A 7,865-nucleotide genomic window follows, 5' to 3' on the forward strand; every position below is an offset into this window, starting at 1 on the left:
TTGGTTTTCTGGTAGATGTGCAGCTTTCTTTGATTTTTAATTAGTCTTATTCCAACTTTCCATTCACTTGCACTTATTTTTGTTATAAATTTTAATTATTATCCTACCCACAACAAAGACATAACTAGACATATTCTTAAGCTAAATACCCACCCCTAGACACTTTTATAAGACAGAATTGCTCCTTTATGACCTGTGAAGAGCAATTTTAATTTCAGTGTTACTTCCTTCCTTGAGAATTTAGATTTTATGGACCACTTCTGGGATATGAACTCTGTAATGAAGCCCTTTTTTGTGAGTATTCTCAGAGTCTTTGGCAGGAGGACTACTCGGATATCCTGCGCTAACCTCAGCCTGCTACCTGTGCTCACATTCCCTTATTAACCTTTGCTTTACTTTTGCTTTACATCAGGACTGCTAGTGAAAACTGAGGTTATGAATGAGGTTGTATGCTCATATAATACAAGGACTTTGTGCTGGTTTTTTTGTACAAATTTGGGATTTGGGGTGGAAAGTTATTTGAGAACTTGTAACAATAATGCATCCTTTCTTTCCAAACTAGAAAGCTAGGACCCAAGTATATAAATGAGCACAGTCACTAAGGCACTCAGCACATTTTGGAGGACTTATGATTAGGAGTTGTTCCAATAGCCTTGTTCTGGAATAAATCCTAGCCACTGTTTTCTTGCACTGCTGTGAACAGCAATGCAGGAAAGTACTTAGGACTGTGGACATTGTAACCAGAGTTTTGACACTCCTATCCCCCTACACAAGAACACAGCCAACTAAACACAGCCTTGAGCAAAATACCCATTCACAGATATCTTTACAAAACTCAATTGCTCCCTCTTGAGCTGTGGAGACCAATTTTAATTTTAGTTTCAGTATTGTGCCCCTCTAGGAGGAGGTAGATTTTCATTGACTGGCTATTGTTTGCTATTCTCCATTTCATCTAGCTCTGTTTTCAACTGTATTTCCATCCATCTGCTACTTTTGGATATAGATTACTTTTATTGTTCTGTCTTCTAGCTGGAAAAAATTAGATTATTGATTTTGTGATATAGCCTCCCTTTTAACATATGTATTTCAACCCACAGGTATAGTTACTTTCGTGTCTATATTTTTTCCATGCTGTTTTCACTTTTATTTTTATGATTTTACTTGTGAGTTCTTTTTTGACCCATTGATTGCTTAAGGTGTTTGGTGATGGTCATCTTTAATTCATGCACGGAACATGAAGTCATAGCTGGATGCTCCGTTTCGAGATGGTGCCTAGATGGAGGAAGTAAGTCCTTGGGACATGCCTTGAAGAGCGATATCTTATTCCAGGACCCTTCTTTATTTCCTATCTCCCATGATATTAGAAGCTTCTTTGTGCCATACCATCCTGTCAAGATCTTTCTGCCTTTCAATAGGATTCGATGCAATGGACCCAGCCAGCTGTGGGCTGGAATTTCTTAATGAGTTATGCTGTTGGGTCTCAGAAGACTAGAGTGCTGATCAGAGTGCACAGGAGTGCAGACAGAAATGACTGTGCTCATGAGATTTCAGATTGGAATGAAGACTCTATCAGGAATTTGCGATTCATGTTACATTATTGCCATTAACTTTTGCCCATACTTTGAAACTTCTTAGGAGACTGAATTTAAACATAGAAAACTAATTAATCTGGTGAAGAAAAGTTCATAGCAGCAGAACCTCAGGCTGTTGCAGCTGCATGTAGGAAAATTCGCAGTGAAATTGAGAGCAAACTACATAGTGAGATGATTTATAAAACTTATAGTTTGGCCAGAATAAGAAAAGTTTTGGGGTCAAGGAATTTGTGTCTTTGCATGTGGACAAAAAGGTATTAGTTGGACATTAGCCATTAAAAATTCAAGGATGTAAAGGTGTAACCTTACTTGAAAGGTTTTGCTTTGAGAAAAGCACTTCAAGTTGCGCACCCAAATAGGGTCCCTAAGGAAATATTTCCCCAAGTTTATCTAACCATGTTCACAGAGGCCATTGCGACCATGATCCAAGGGGTGTCTGCGACCATGATCCAAGGGGTGTCCCCTAATGCTGGTTTTGAAGACATACAGAACACAGAAGTTATAGAACACTGGAACCTTTTTACTTTAAGGCATGGAAAGTCAATCACTGTGTGGCCAGGTGAGAGTCCTAGGACCCAGTCCCCAAGAGAGCAAGGTCTGAAGCTATGATATTCCATCTGATGATGCAATGTGGACTCCATGTAGAAAGACTGCTAAGAAAATCTATAAGCACTCAGCAGAACAAATTCAAGAAGGAGGCCACGGGGATGAGGCTATGCCTTTTGGTGCTCACACTATATCATCCTATACCCAGAATTTCATGGAGATCCAAGATTAGATGTTTGACCCAGTAGCTTTTTTTTTATATTACTTTGGTCCTATCCCCCTTTCATGCCTCTGTTCCTTCCTTTTGGATTGCTGATTTTTTTTTCTGTTCTTATCTTTTCAGTGTGTTTTGGAAGCATGTACGTGGATCTTGAATTTTACAGAACTTGAGAGCTAAGAATTTCTTTGGGTTTTAGAGAAGAATGGACTTTTAAGCAATGCTGGAACTGCTGAGACTGGAAGAAGTCAGAGATGGCCTTAATGGATTTTGAACCATGAGGTGGACATGAGTCTTGGGGGGGGAGTGGTCAGAGTGTTTTTTTCTTTCCTTCCTGCCTTTATTTCATTTTTCCCCTTCAGTCCCCTCTCCTGTCTCAGCTACTGTGAGGTAAACAGACTCCTGTGCCACATATGCCTGTTGCCAGGATTTTCTGCCCTGACTCAGGTCAAAAGTGATGGAGCCAGCTAACCATGGACTGAAATCTCTTAAATCTTTCTTCCTTTAAGTTGCTTTGTTAATCCATTTTTATTTTTCAACCTGGATAGAACGCTGATTAACACAAGTGTATTAATTTGGTTGCTCATTTAGATTTCTTTCATATGTGTGTATACTTTAAGAAGCTTCTACAGTACTAGGCTTCCATACCTTGTTCAGGCTTTCAGAAAGGCAGAGCTTCTCCCAGCCATGTTGATCTTAATGGCAGCAGTAGCAGACAGGATCTTTCCCTAAAAAATTGTGTATCAAATCCAGAGGCAGTATGTCTTAGGCAAGGACTAGACCACTGAGCTACATCCTGAGACAGTTGAAGGTTTTGTAAAGGTGGATAGAACAAGGTCTTTCTCTGTGGTCAGTCAGGCCTGGAATATACTATCACCCCAAAGTTTAAGTGATCTGCTTTTTTTGTTAGATATTTTCTTTGTTTACATTTCAAATGTTATCCCCTTTCCTAGTTTCCCCTCCAAAACCTCTCTATTCCTTCCTCCCACCCCCTGCTCACCAACCCACCCACTTCATGGCCCTGGAATTCCCCTATACTGGGGCATAGAACCTTCATAGGATCAAGGGTTTCTCCTCCCATTGATGACCAACTAGGCCATCCTCTGCTACATATGCAGCTGGAGCCATGAATCCCACCATGTGTACCCTTTGGTTGGTGGTTTAGTCCCTGGGAGTTCTAGGGTATCTGGTTGGTTCATACTATTCTTCCTATGGGGTTGTAAACCCTTTCAGCTCCTTCAGTCCTTTCTCTAGCTCCTCCATTGGGGACCCTGCGCTCAGTCCAATTGTTGGCTGAGAGCATCTGCCTCTGTATTTGCCAGTCTAGAACATACTCCTAATCTGGTTTTTAATAGGGTTGTTTTAAGATATTTGTGTTTGAAGTCATTATTAATATGGAAAGACTTATTTCTGTCATTTGGTCATTTGTTGCCTCTGTTTCTCATGCTATTCATTTTCCATAATAATTCCAATTTTACCTTTTGTGATTCTTCCCTTTTATACCATTTTGATGCCTTCCACATTTTCTATTCTCTGTGTATGTTAATTTTTGTTTTTTCTTATTATAAGAATATTCATATGCATGTTATTATTAATTTATGGGAATTGAAACTAGGTAGGAAGTTCAATGTACAGGCCTGAGAGAGGTTAGTCTGGGATAAAACATTGTAATACTTCGTGCACAGATTATATTAAAGATATGGAAGTTGATAGGGAAGAACGGAAAATGCAGCACTAACCCCTGAGACCGTGAAATCATAACCTCCCTATTGATGGATGATTTTATATCTACTATTTTTATATTTTATATCTGCTATTTGGGTATTGGCACAGCTTCTTATTGCTAAAGGCAATAAGGTAAAAAAAAAAAAGGGTTTCCTATATTTTCTAAGTAATAAAACCAGATAAATCCTGTTATTTTATTATTTATTTTAGCTGTAAGGTTCTTTTTTAACCTCTCCTCTTGATTATATCAATTCATTACTTACTCATTAGATTCAAAACATTAAATTTCTTTACAACTTAAAATAATGACCTTCCTTTTCTCCTGGAGAGGATCTATCTTTAGAAAATGTAATAAATCTACGTGTGTTTCTTGATTCTCCAGATAGGCCCAATAAGGTAAAATATTTTATTAATGAACTCAAAGGCATGCATATAAAACACGGAAGTGGCATATGTCACCTACATGCCATTCTGCTTGCTTTGATCAACTTTCTCTCAAAAGTGGGGTGGGGTGGTGGATGATTTTTATGTAGAAGCAACACTACATTCACATTTTTTTTGAGAGAAGTCTGAAACTCTTAGTTTATATCTGAAAAATAGTATACCCTGACCCTTAAAACTGAGCAATTTGTGGTGGGCAGATGGATCATGAATAATGGTGCATACGTACAATGAAAAATTTAAAATTATGTTATAAGCTAATGGAATATAGTTTACACGTTTCTTCACCTGTACCTGTCTAATTCTCACTATTTTCTCTACGTAGTCACTTTAATCCTCAGTTCTATAGTTGCTTACCATCTGCAAAGCAGATCTGTCACCAATTCTTGATATCTCTGAATCTGAGAATTTGAAAGTATGTACTTTGAACTCTCCATTGGATGTGGCAGAATTAAGCAGATTGGAGGTATTTCTCACCAGTGGATCACAAGTATTTCTCAGCATAATTGTAAGACACCTTGAACAATGTGGCTGATAATGCCTCATAAAATTTGGTTAAGCCCACAGAGGAAATGTGGTCTTCTTGGACTATTTTCCCTGCTCTGATTTCTACTTCGACCTGACCCAGAGAAGGTGGAAAACAAATTCAACTAAATTATAAATTTCATTTCTAATTGCCTCACCATGGCAACACTATCATTGCCCAGACATACACTGTATGTAGTTCTTTTGGAGAACCTAAGTGTGTGTTAAAGGAGCCCATATCCCAAGTCTTCTATGAGATTTTAAAACACTTTACCCACATTATTTATTTTCAGGGTTAGAAGGAGGCTCAGGCTTGGCTTCAACTCCCACTTTAGCAGGACAATGACTAAATACTAATAGCTGTTCTCAGCATTGTGCCACTGATAGTCTCAGAGGATTCTGTGAACCTTAGTAAATGTAATGCAGTGTTTGATGCATATGCATGCTTTTGCTGTACCACCCACTAGGGCTTCAGAAAACTGTTCTGATTCCATTGTGCCTTTGAGAGCTAGCCCTTTATATGATCAGTTAGATTTTTCTGTTCCTCCTCTTTAAATGCCATTGAAATACTGTGAAAGCAAATGGATTAAATTAGAATTGTAACTAGGATTAAAACCCACAACCTACTTGCTGCTGTATCATACTGGTAACTGACAGGCCACAGTCCAACTGTCCCTACCCACAAAACCAATGACGTTAAATGGTACAAGAATGTTCACTGGAAAAAAGGTGCAGCCCCAAGTTTAAGAATGGCTGGAGAAAATTCTCATTGCTATTTAAGGGATTGTTTTGACATTGACTCCAAACTAAATTATGAGTCAGATGCTGTGCTCTATACTTTCATAAACCAAACTCAATTTCCACAACCACTTTGTGAGGTAAATATTGATATCTTAATTCAGTAAGCTCAGAGGAGTGAAATGACTTGCCAAATATGTTAGGAAAATGTCAGAAGTGAAAATGAATCTTCCTATTGCTGCTCTTGCCTAGGGTCTTATGGGAATATTGAATGTGTCCCAAAGAGTGGTTTGGGCCTGATTCTCCTTTTTGAACTTGAAAAGTATTTCACTTCCCAAGAGTTGAGGAGAGGTTCTAGGGTGCCACAGTGACTTCAGAAAGTGCGAGTACCATTGTTCTGGAGGCCACTGCTCTGTTTCCTGGAGCAGCATGAAGTCTGCCTGTATGTTCTCTAAATAACACTGGCATTAGCCCACACTGAAGCCACCTCCTCAGGATTCTGAAGTGCTGTGCAAACAGCCAGGAGAGAGCATTGTCTAAAGCCATATGAAAAGACTGGGATTTGTCTGGTGAACGAAATTTTGCAATCATAACACCTTTTTACTCCCACAGCAAGCAGAACTTTTTCTTTGTGAAGCAAGCAAGCAAACATTTCATTCTGGGAATAATGACGCTCTTTAAAGAGACAGTAACAGTAGTTTAGCTCTTGATTTCTTGTGCATTTAATGCCATCAGAGGAAAAGAAGCAGGCTTTCAGATGTACAGTCTTCAAAGCACTGAATTTCTTGTTACTTAAGTAGATACATGTGGGCTGTATTGACAAGCTAACAGGCAGAGCATTTTGAAGTAAGGTCTATTTTATCCCCAAGATTAGAATTACCTTAGTGTTATAGAAAATGTAGATATTTAGATTTTACCATAAAGCTACATTCAGAGCCTCTTGAGTGGGAGGAGGCAGAGAGCTTAAGCATATGCATTTTAGATGTACCTTTGAAGACTTTTAGATCCATTAGTCTGAAAATAACTGCAGTGGAAGGACCACCTCCATAAAAAGATAAGTAAGAATATTTTTGTTATAATGGCATTTGGTTAAAAAGAATCCATTAACTACTTACACTCTGAGAGGGAGATCCAAACTAAGTAGCTTTTCTGTAGTGAATTTGTACATGAAAGATAGTTGGAAAATTCTCGTGGAGAGGAAAGTTAGGTTTTTCAGGAGCAAGAAGGGGAAGTAGACATAGCCGGTGACACTCTAGAGGTCATATGTATAAGTGTGTGGGGTTGTCACACGTTAATACTATGTTGCTCAGGCCTAAAATTCAAAATCCCTTTGACTTAGACTGCTATGTGCTAGGATTAAATGTGGGATCAAGTGTTATAGGACACTGTCTTCAGATCATAACAGCCACTACTATCTTCATCAGAGCAGCTGTGACTACTAACAAGACAGCCTTGAGATCTGGCCTATTGACATTTGCTCAGGAAAAAAAAAGATGGGAGGGTAAGCAGATCCATGCCTGAGAGCTAAGTAAGCTAGTTCCTTGAAGTGACCTTGAAGTCAGCTGTAGAATTCTGCCCAGTCCAAATTATACATGTGTTCAAAGTCTAGAGATGCCAACATACATAGAGGGGAGAAGGTTAATTGAAGGAGGGCAATGTGGCTACTCAGCTATTGCCATGGAAATCACAGTCCATGCTGACTTGAGACTTTGTTTGTGCTGCTATTTTGTGGTCTCCCATACCCCACCCAGCAAGAAACCTCTTACCCATGCTGTCTAAATAAGCCAGATGAACCAATTGGTTCACAAAGTCAGATTTGGGTGGACTTGTACCATGTCTATCCTGTCAGGGATGGATCATCCAGGGTAAGTAGATGTTTGTTTACATCTCTCCAGGTAAAGCTCATATAACACACCGTCATACCCCTGCAACTAGGCTGACATAATTGGTTGAGGCAGGCACAGATCCACTCAGAGTTTCTAAGAGTAATTTACCAGTGCAATAGAAAGTATTACCTAAAATATGGGAGTAAAGCATTTGAGAGTTTAGGTCAGTAATTAACATTGTATGTGAATGTGTGT

This window comes from Mastomys coucha, chromosome X (assembly GCF_008632895.1).
Source record: "Mastomys coucha isolate ucsf_1 chromosome X, UCSF_Mcou_1, whole genome shotgun sequence".
NCBI lineage: Eukaryota > Metazoa > Chordata > Mammalia > Rodentia > Muridae > Mastomys > Mastomys coucha.